Source organism: Thermobia domestica, chromosome 2, assembly GCF_964235325.1.
Source record: "Thermobia domestica chromosome 2, izTheDome1.hap1.1, whole genome shotgun sequence".
NCBI classification, from domain to species: domain Eukaryota; kingdom Metazoa; phylum Arthropoda; class Insecta; order Zygentoma; family Lepismatidae; genus Thermobia; species Thermobia domestica.
The window spans coordinates 366007852-366019209 of NC_137455.1; positions in this window are offsets into that span (position 1 = coordinate 366007852).

Here is an 11358-nt window from a genome sequence, read left to right on the forward strand (position 1 = left end):
TAGGGTCATACCACTAATACATGCGTGTGGATAGGTGTCAATGAGGCATCAGGTTGTTAAATCAATCTGACCCTCAACCGACTCCGTTCTCCCTATCTCTCTTTTCCTTACTACACTCACAATTTGAAAAGCGCGGGCGTCTTGCCCCATAATTTGAGTCCGGCATAGGACTTCGAGGCACAACTGTGTAACAATAATAACCGCCATATTTAAAAACGTAAGAACGGTAACACGTAAGAACGATATTAGCTGAAATCACTTATACAATGCTTTATCTTTAATTTGGGACCAGAACGAAGTTTGTATCTCAGTTCTATGATGAGATATTATCACATAAGCATAAGTAGTCGTAGTTGCGTGGCTGCCATATTGATGACGCAATATCAGGCGGTTGTCCATGTTTTTTTTTTTTATTTATTTTTCTGTGGAGTATCAGGAGAGTCCATAAAATGTGTTTAAATGAACATTTGCTTTCTAATATTTTTTCCAGTTTCGAGCCGTTTTTGCCTTAATTTTCCTATGCTATGTTCACCTTTTTCTTCATCTGTTGTAAGGTAGCTCAATTTCATCTTATTAAGAACACATCTTTCTAAGAAAATAAAATTTTTGTCCTCTCGGCTGTAAACCTATGAAAATGGAGTTAAGTCCCTCTGGTTCTCATGTGACAAAATATAGTAAGAAGTTTCGATAAAACAAACTCCTTAGAGTATACTTTCTGAAATCTATTACATATTGTATTTAAGTTCCATATGACCCACACTTGCCAATATCATTCTATAAAACAAGGAAATCTTGAGGTACAAGAAGCAAAGAGCAGCATGAAGCTGCATAAGCGCTTAAACACATTAGATGTATCTCGCATTCTAGTGACATCTACTGAGTCCTGTATAAACTACTTACTCACAGATGTTTCCCTTTCCATCAGAAGGAAGCAGCGTAATGAAAATGTCTGATACGTACAGGAAAACCATAATTGATATCACCCTCCCCTAAAAGAAAATGTGCAACATAAAATGAAAATGGACTTATGGGACTTGCCCTGTTAAGATATTAAAGGTTGACTGCTAACGTGATTTTAGAGTACTGGTTCCAGGAGAGAGAAATTTCTTTTGATCTTTGGCTCGATTATGAATAGTTATATCACATTTTGATCACGTTATTTTTTTCTCCCGAAAATGTACCAATGGGAGCCGAGCACCATATGTGATGTTTATGGTATCACAGTAACTTGTGACAATAGCATCATATATGATGCACAAGAAAATGGCTAGTTTAGTAATTTGTGATATCAAGCATGAGCATCATATATGGTGCTCATGGGCCCACAGAGAAATAAGGTGAGCACGACGTATGAAGCTCATGGCAGTCAACCTGTTAACATATTTCGTCTTCTTAACGATAGAAATGTATTATTATCAGAAGTAGCAGTATGACAACCCACCGCCCTCTCCCAGAAGTCGGTTCTGAGTTCGCCCCTGCTCACCATCAATATTTAATTTATGATAGCAGTTAGAGTTCCAGGAAGGAAGTGTTTTACGAAAGTCAATTAAGAATTATTAACTGCCTGAAATGTTAACAACAAGGTTTTGTAGTGGATTAAATCGCTTCGTATTTAATTTAATATTTACTAAGGTTATCAATTGTTTCCTAATCTCAATTACTATCACTTCTTGCTGGAATAAAGTAGTTGGGTTGATGTTGACTTTAACCCCCCTTTCAGCACCGATGCTATATGAGACGGGACGTATTGATTAACGTGGAGTCCAAACCACATGAGTTCCCACAGAGAATCGAACCTGGGCTTCTCACGCTAAAGGCGCGTACTTGGTGCAGTAAAGGAATAAAATCAGATAGGAAATTTGAGTAATATCAAAACACTCTTTGTCACTGTTTATTTTCGTTAAATCCATTACCTGATTAATGTTGTAACTGAAAAAAAAATTTTATCACTTCCAGTTTCAACGGGACATATAAAGTAGAGACAAAACTCATTCTTGAGACTCTGAATCAGCGTCGAAGATACGTTTCTTTTTATAATTTTAAACACACAGTTTTTGCTCTATTGAGACCAATATGAATCCGTAGATACCACTTGTCCCATCCATAGAATGTTGCATGTTATGGTATACTCCTTCAATTGAAGAAACTTTCTTGTGCCTATTAATTATAATTTCTATTCCATGTGTATTAACATAGAAACCACAAATTATTAGCTTCTACCATTTCTGGTTTGAAGAGGTTAACGGAGGAGAGAGAAGCTGTTCTTGGGTGGCTGAATGAGTTGCAAAAATGCTCTTCTTGATATATTTTGTTCTGTTTTTACTCTATGAAAATCAGTATTTAAAGCTGAAGTAGTAGCAAATTACAACCACTTGCACTGTTTGTAGAGTATTGTGGATGGTGATGATGTGTTCTCTTAATACGCTGATTCGATTTCGGAAAAGTCCTTGTCGCTATTTATTACCGTTCTTGTTCTATGGCGATAAACACTGAAACAGGAATTGGTTAATTTCAACAACTAGGAGTACAGGGTTAATAAAGAAGATGAAATATATTCGTAGGACGCTGAATCAATTGAAAAAAAAACTAGTCCTGAATATCGTTTTTGCTCAAGCATCTCTTGATAGAAAGATTAACGGACATAGCGTTTCTATAAGACTTCTTACACTCATGAATAGCATAGTTTGGAAGGCTAAAAAGCATATTTGTCAAAATAGGGGGCCAATTGCTTTTCTTTTCTCTCAAAATGACGAAAACTTCGTATATTATTTATATTATGTCAGTGTCTATACAAGTGTTAAATTTCTTCGTCTCCATATCCAGGAAAATATTGATGTATTGTAATTCACGAGAAAATAATCTTGAACTGTATGTTCGAAAATTAAATTGCACCAGTAGGAATTATTTCCAAATAGTTCTAGAACTTAAGTAAATAATATATAGTAGATGATAAAAATTATAAATTTAAAATGTAAATGTCAACGATTTCAGCAAAATGTACGATCTACTATCTTTTAAATTTAGCAAAAAGAAACATTAAACTAGTCTTTCATACTATATGTACAAATTTATTGTCGATGAGATAATTTCCAACTATTGAATTTATGTTTTTTCCACCAAATACGACTTGATTACTTTTCTACCCATGCCCTAATAATTGTGATATCTTTGCATCGTGTACAATCCTTTTGTTTTGTGCGACGCTAAAAACACTATTCTATGGTTTCCTATTAGAACGTTGAGTAATGCTGCCACATTTTTCAGAGAGAAAAAGGGAAGACTTTACGACTTTTAGAGGAAGAACGGAAAATATCTCATATTTATAATATATATATATCTATATATATAAAAGAGAACGTACAATTTTTTGTCCGCTCATCACGCTAATACGGCTGAACCAATTTCTTTCATTTTTGGGGGGTTATTAGGATTTGGACCCTAGATGGTTTTTATCATATCACTTTAATTTTTAATTACCAGTGTCTTGAGATAATTGACCATTCAGGTGTCCACAAATCCTTTGTTATTAGTTCATCATAGGTAAAAATAAACGTATTTATATGCAACCCGCATGACCGTGTCACTCGGCGGGTTAACATAAATGACAGGCGATATACAGCGGAAAATAGCTTGAATCTTCTGTTTAAAATTTTTTAATTGATTTGCTTATTTTTACAGACACTTTTACAATATGCCAGCACCGGGATGACCGCAGCGAAGCGGGGCGGGTTAACATAAATGACAGGCGATATAATGTTAAGATTTACTGCAATCTTCTATGGTTTTTATCATATCACTTGAAAGCGAAAAAGTAAAAATTATCTAAGTAACAAAGTTTATTGCGTTCCGGGGTGACCGCAGCGAAGCGGGGTGAACGCTGCTAGTTGTTTCATATAGTAAAGCAGCTTAATTTTGATTGGGAACTGGGACAGTTTCATTAACAACAATTATAACGTATTCAACAGGAAAAAAAGTTCATTACAATTACTGGTGATCGATCATTTGACTTGAATTCCACGTTAAGCCCTAGGTTCTCATCTCAAATGACCACGGTACTGAAAGGCAACCAATGAAGTACATTACATAATCTTTGGTGTATTATAACAGTATTTTAATGAAGATTGCTTGTCTTAGCGGTCCACATCCTTTCTTATACTTTCAAATATACTTTGCCGGACCTATCAAAATTCATAAGTGACGTCCTCGATTTCCATTCCAAAACTCTCCAAGAAGATACTGGACAGGAAGTTTAGTGAGCTCAACGGTTTTACGTGAGGCTAGAAAATAAAACTAAACAGCTAACAAATGTCTAGAACATTTCTTAGATGCAACCAATGATCGTTTCCGTTTTTAAACCTGCTTTTGTGGAGCATATTTTAAGTTCTTTACCTATTGCTTTCTTGCAGTTCTCATAATGATTTCCTTTAGATATTGGTGTATTTTTCTTCGTAGAAACAGCACGGGTCTTTCTATCTTCAATCTCCCAAGCCTCAGGTTAAAATAATGTATAAAGCATTCCTGATGAAGTACTGTCCTGAAACTTAGGCATTAGAAAACTTGAGGCATTAGAAGACTTGAGGCATTAGAAAAGGCTCAATCCATTTTGACAACCTGCTATTACAGTATTAGGAAACGAAATATATTTTTAATGAGTCATTGTATAACAATATTACATATATATTTCCAAGAACGCTGTTACTGCTAACAAGGAAGGGTCACGCAGTGGCTCCGCTGAGATCCGAACGAGACAATTGTGTTTGCATTTGATATGTTATAACTAGATGAATTCCCAAGTTATACGTGCCACCGAGCGGAATATCGTGACTTACAACATATTTTGTAATGTAAGAACTACAAAACATTTATCTGGTATAATAGTTTGAACCGGGTCATTTGTTCGAAAAAGGTTGAGTATGTGGAAAACTCGGCCAACACGTATCCCGTCATTTTCAACGACAAACATTTTTGGGGTAAAAACTTTGTCCCAGGGTCCCAGACGGGGTCCAACTCAAATTTTTCAAATGGCAAGGGGGGTTAAGTGGCACATCATTTGAAAGCTGTTGTAAAATGAAAGAAAATGCAGCAAGTCACGACTCTCTACAACAACCCTGTGCAAAATGGCGATGTGTCAAAGTGTAAACGAAAACTTAATTGAAAAGTTCATGGTCACCCCTATAAATCGGAAACGGTAAGACAAATGTGAAAACAGGAAAGGGAGTTTGGCATTATTTTTAAAGTACAACGATTAAAGTGAAAACGTCTTGTCCCAGGGTCCCCACATGGTCCCAGGTGGGGTCCAACTGAAAAGTTTCAAATGCCAAGAGAAGTAGGACATCGTTTGAAAGCTGTTGTTAAATGAAAGAAGACGGAGCGCATCTCGACTTTCTACGACAACCCTGTCCAAAATTGCGGTGGGTCAAAATGTAAACAAAAGCTTAATTGAAAATATATTGCCACATTGAATCCAAGAGGGCCGCTTCAAACCTATATCGAAAGGATTAGCGTACCAAACTGCTGAAGCTACGAAAACAAATTTGGCATTAATGTTGATTACTAAGTGACTAAAATATGCAAAATGTTCAAAAACGCAACATCCTGAGTTCAAAATGCCGCACTATGTATCGAACGCATATCCAGCTCACACCACTGGTGTTGGAGAAGCGAACGTTTATGGTTAATAGTAGATATCCACATATCAAAGAGTTTAATCTGTAATCCAATGTGGCTGCCGTGTGAAAAATGCGTTTGTATATAAATATGTTATTTCTTGGAATACTGTGACCAAACCAACAAAGTTTGACCCAGCTCGATGTACTGAAATGACTTACACATGTTTGGTACTACTCGCCAATCTTGCAAATGATTTTTTTTTTGTATATTTGGTATTGCTTGAAGTATTGCGATCAAACCAGCGAGTGACATACAAATGTAACCATCACGAATACGTTACAATAGAGCCCCCGACCTACTGGTGCACAAAGTTCTTTCTGTATGAACTACGTATGACAAAATTAGAAAAATACCCGAAGGTGTTCAACTTTTGTTTAGCAGCATGAGTAGGAAATCAGAGTTGTGTGTTCATCGCATATTCGTTATACTCAAGTAAATAATGTCCAGAGAACCGTGACGAACATGCATTAAGAACAAATTATATATGTGTTGTTACCGAATGAAATAATAGTTGAAGTGAATCGAAATTAAATTGTTCTTTAGTCTTCCTATTATTTCTAAATACATAATAGAGAAAAATAGAGATTTAGATTTCTACTATGAATGACATAGGTTTTAAGCGGCCATCTTGGATTCAAGGTGGCCATAGTTTTTCAGTTAAGCTTTTGTTTACATTTTGACCAGCCACAATTTTGCACAGGGTTGTCGTAGAAAGTCAAGACTTGATCCATCTACTTTCATTTAACAAGATCTTGCAAACGATGAGCTTCTTAACCTCTCTTGCCATTTAAAACTTTTAGTTGGACCCCACCTGGGACCCTGGGACAAGACGCTTTAAATCAAATTGTTGTACTTTGAAAATAATGCCACACTCCCTTTCCTATTTTCATATTTGTCTCACCGTTTCCGATTTATAGGGATAACCATGGACTTTTCAATTAAGTTTTTGTTTACATTTTGACCCGCCGCCATTTTGCACAGGGTTCTCGTAGAGAGACGAGACTTGCTGCATTTTCTTTCATTTTACAGCAGCTTTCAAATGATGTGCTACTTAACCCCCTTGCCATTTGAAAATTTTGAGTTGGACCCAGTCTGGGACCCTGCGGGGGACCCTGGAACAAAGTTTATACCCCAAAAATGTTTGTCGTTGAAAATGATGGGATACGTATTGTCCGAGTTTTCCATTTACCCAACTGTTTCCGAACAAATGACTCGGTTCAAACTATTCTGCCAGCTTTGTAGCTTTTATATTACAAAATATGTTGTAACTCACAACATTCCGCCCGGTGGCACGTATAACTTTGGGATTCGTCTAATTATAACATATCAAATGCAAACACAATTGTCTCGTTCGGATCTCAGCGGAGCCACTGCGTGACCCTTCCTTGTAAGAGGTTAAGTTATAACTCCTTTGCGTGGGAGACACGGCTTGAAAATTAACGGCTGTAACGTGTGGTTCAGATTCCACGATAAGCTATCCACATCTCATACTGGCTCGTAGTTGAAAGGAATACCAAATTCAATATCAGCTCAACACGTAAACCCGAACCCGGTTTTAGCATTGCGTAGCTAAAACCAGACACAAAATGGGAGTCTCAAGGAAAATGACTATAGCAAATTCGTAACTTTTAATAACGAAATAATATTTTAACTTTTTTTTTGAAGAAAACAACACTCCAATCTAACAATATATCTTTTGTTCTTCCGCATGTTTCTATTATTTTTCAAAGCCAAATATAAACAAGTTTGCTGCTAATATAGAAAAGAAGAAGTTGTAAAAATAACATTAAATGTCGTCCAATTTAGTGCAGTAACTTTACAACATTCGCACACATAGTGACATTGTTAACGTTAATATAGAAATGAGAATAAACTTCAAAGCAATACAAACATAAACATGATAATCGTTTGTATATAAAAAGGAAACTATTACTTGGTACGGATAAATGACAGCAAAGCAGACATCAAGAAATATACAAAACATAAATATTGTTAAACACAAATTTCGGCCTGTTAGAACTTTGACGTTCTTTATTATTTTCCATTGTTAAAAAAATGGAATTTCCACATTTTAACCCTGTAGGCTCTACTTATGCCTTTTAAGGTAAGGGTAACGGATTTTAATGAAATTGAATAATTATGAAAAACATGGTGGAATTAGAATGTGGAAGGAAAACAGGAGAACCCCGAGATAACCCAGTAACGCGTTGTTCGCTACCACAAACCCATATGACTGGGATCAACCCAAGCACCCACATAGCTTCAGAGGTGGGGACTCTACCACGTAACCAGAGCCCTCACCTCATTTTATTTACTGTTAATCCTTACAATGTCTGCTGAAATTTTAACCCAAATTAATACACACATTGCAGTTGCATTTGACAGAAACGCAATTAGAGTTAATTAAAAGAAATGTATCTATATACCTAACATTGCGTGCTTGGTTAAGAGTTGAAAATTTCCAAGTGTTACATGCAGCACTGGACAATGAACTGGTCAGCTCTTTCGGTTAACAGCGAGAAGAAACGAAAATTTTGATTAGCAATCAATTTTGATTATACAGGGTGCCCCACAAAAAGCACGAAATTTATTGTAGATTCTGTAATATGATGTGGACACACATCTTTTCATTTACATTTTACTGACACCGTCACTTGAATGTTCATAGTTAATGCAAGTGCTCAAAATGATTCCCTTTGGCTTCCATACAGCGCCGTGGACGTTTTAACCAACTTCTGTGTTCTGTTTTGTTTTTTTATGGTGTCACAGCAAGCTCCAACACTTACCGTTTTATTGGCGTCGCGATTTGACGTCATGCCAGATCCTCGCTTACGCACTTTTGCAGCAGGTGACCCTTCCTTCTTTTTGCAGCAGGTGACCCTTCCCTCTTTAGTACTGACACAACATCGGAAAACTGATATTTAATTATTGCACTCAAGAACTGTGGCAAAATATCCCTGCATTTCTTTCGTCCCCACGTCGGGCGCTTTTGCTTCAAAAGTACTATCACCTCGCGTTGGAAATTCGTTAGTTGAGCCATCCTGAAAAGAAACAATGAACAATGTGTGGATTACATACGTAATACACACAATGGAACAGCACAAAACTATACAACTGCACATAACACACATTATTGCACATACAATCGCTCTTATTGTAGAAAATCCAAATTTCCTGCTTTTGTGTGGGGCACGCTGTAAAAGAATATTATTATCAAAATTATTGATGTTTTGTAGCTTTTGTTCCTAAGAGAGGTAATATTTAAGAATGTTATTCCATTAAGGATGACTGGAATGCTAAACTTTATGCAATTTCAGTTCCGCTGCTTACAACATCATCACTGACTAAGACTCAACTGCTATATCATTTTCTGATGTTTATGCTACTAACTCTTTACCTAGAGTAAAAAAGCAGTTATAAATATTTTAAATTATACGCTACTTGTGCACAAATACATTTTATTTAATTTTGCACGAAATTATAAACTTATTTTCACAAACACTCAAAGTTATTAGTGTTAACAGAGTCCGCTAATAACCAACACCTCAATCATGTTAAGCACCAGAAGCATGACGTCATTTAAGTCTCCAAAGAATCCGTTAATAACACCAGCAAACGAAATCAGCTGAAAATGAAGAGATTAAGACGAAAAATGAAAGCAAATACAGGCCAAAGTGTACCAATGAAGGTGGAAGTACTGGAATACACCCTCCATTCCAAAAGAAACCGAACTTTTGAAAACAAATAGTACCACTAGTGTCATCTGTTGTAATATTTTACCGGTAGATGGCGTAGTCCCTCATTGACAACTGGTATAAATGTCATGACATTTGGATGCACGGCAACAAAGTTATTGCGTTTCAACTGTCAGTGTGTTGTGTACATCGGTCGGAAAATGAGTTTCAAACAACGAGCTGCAATTGAGTTTTGTGTTAAACTGGGTAAAACGTTTAGTGAAACGCACCAAATGCTACAAAATGCATATGGTGATGAGTGTCTATCCCGTACGCAAGTTTACGAGTGGTTCAGGCGATTCAAATCGGGTAGAGAGACGCTGGATGATTACGAAAGATCAGGCCGTCCCAGAACCGGATTATCGGAAGAAAACATCGAAGAAGTGCTTGAATTCATCAAACATAACAAAAAATCGTCGGTGAAAGTTATTGAAATGGAATTAGGCATTCCTCAAACAACCGCATACCCTTTTTGACCGAAGTTTTGGGCCTTAAGAAGGTTAATTCGCGGTTTGTACCACATAAACTCACCGAAGACCAAAAAGTTGATCGAATTGCGCATTGCAAAGACATCGTTAAAAGTGCTCGGCAGGATCGAAACTTCTTGAAATCGATTGTAACTGGTGACGAGACGTGGTGTTTTGAATATGAGCCCGAAACAAAGCGGCAAAGTGCTGAATGGAGAGCGCCGGATGAAGGAACACCCAAAAAATGTCGCTTGGTGAAGTCAAAAGTTAAGGTGATGCTGATTTGTTTTTACGATTCAAAAGGAATTATCCACAAAGAATTTGTTCAGCCCGGCCAGACAGTCACTGGAGAGTTTTACTTGGGCGTCATGAAGCGTTTGCTGGCAAGAATTCGTCGTATTCGGCCCGAATATCGCAAAATCGGCAGTTGGACTCTTTTGGACGATAATGCACCATCACATCATTCGCGACTTGTAACTGAATTTTTGGTCAAAAATCACATTATTCGGTTGCATCATCCGCCCTATTCACCAGATCTCGCTCCGTGCGATTTCTATCTGTTCCCGAAACTGCATTTGGCGATGAAAGGAAAGTGGCACGCATCGATTGATGCCATTGAGAATGCGACGACCGCCGTCCTAAAGACCATTCCAATAAAGGACATGGAGAAGTCGTTTGACAACTTGTTGGAGCGTGCAAATATGTGTCTCGATGCAGAAGGGGAATACATTGATTAATAAAAATGATTTGTTCCAAAATGTACATTGCTTTTTTGTTTTTTTAAAACGTTCGGTTTCTTTTGGAATGGAGGGTGTATGTGCTCCTTTCGGAAAATGTCACTTGTCATATCTTGATTTGTTGATTGTGTTTAGATCTCCATGTACGCCTTCCTCTGTCGCTGAAGGCTTTTGTTGCTGTCAAAATAAATCACGTAAGTTTTCATTTATTTATTATTTACATTTTCTCGACAAAATTGCGTTGCCTTCACACAATAAGAAATCAAATAGCTGCATATCGAATTCATTCTATTTGGCGCACACAAGTAAATAAACCTACAATGAAACCAGAAATATAATATCTAATTCTTATATAGTAGGAATTAATAATATTAATTCTAAATGTTTTCAATTAGCTATGAAATTCTTTAGATTCTTTCCAACTACAAAGAAAATATTGCCATTTTGGGGAGGCCTCGAAATGGATCATTAAGGAAGTCTCGTATCTCAATATCAAAACGCATCTTACCTGCTATACCCACGCGCGATCCATGATTCCCTTTCCTTGTAGCTGAGGTATTAAGCATGTTTGTAATATATGTATGTAACTAAGAATGAAGATTCACGTATTCGTGAGAGACTTTATTTGTGAAAAAAGTATTGCAATGCCTTTCTAACTCATATCATAACCCGAGTTGAATTTTGTTCCAACTGTTGCATAGAATGAGGATTTTCCTTAGACCAGACGGTGAAATTCCTCCTGTGTGAATC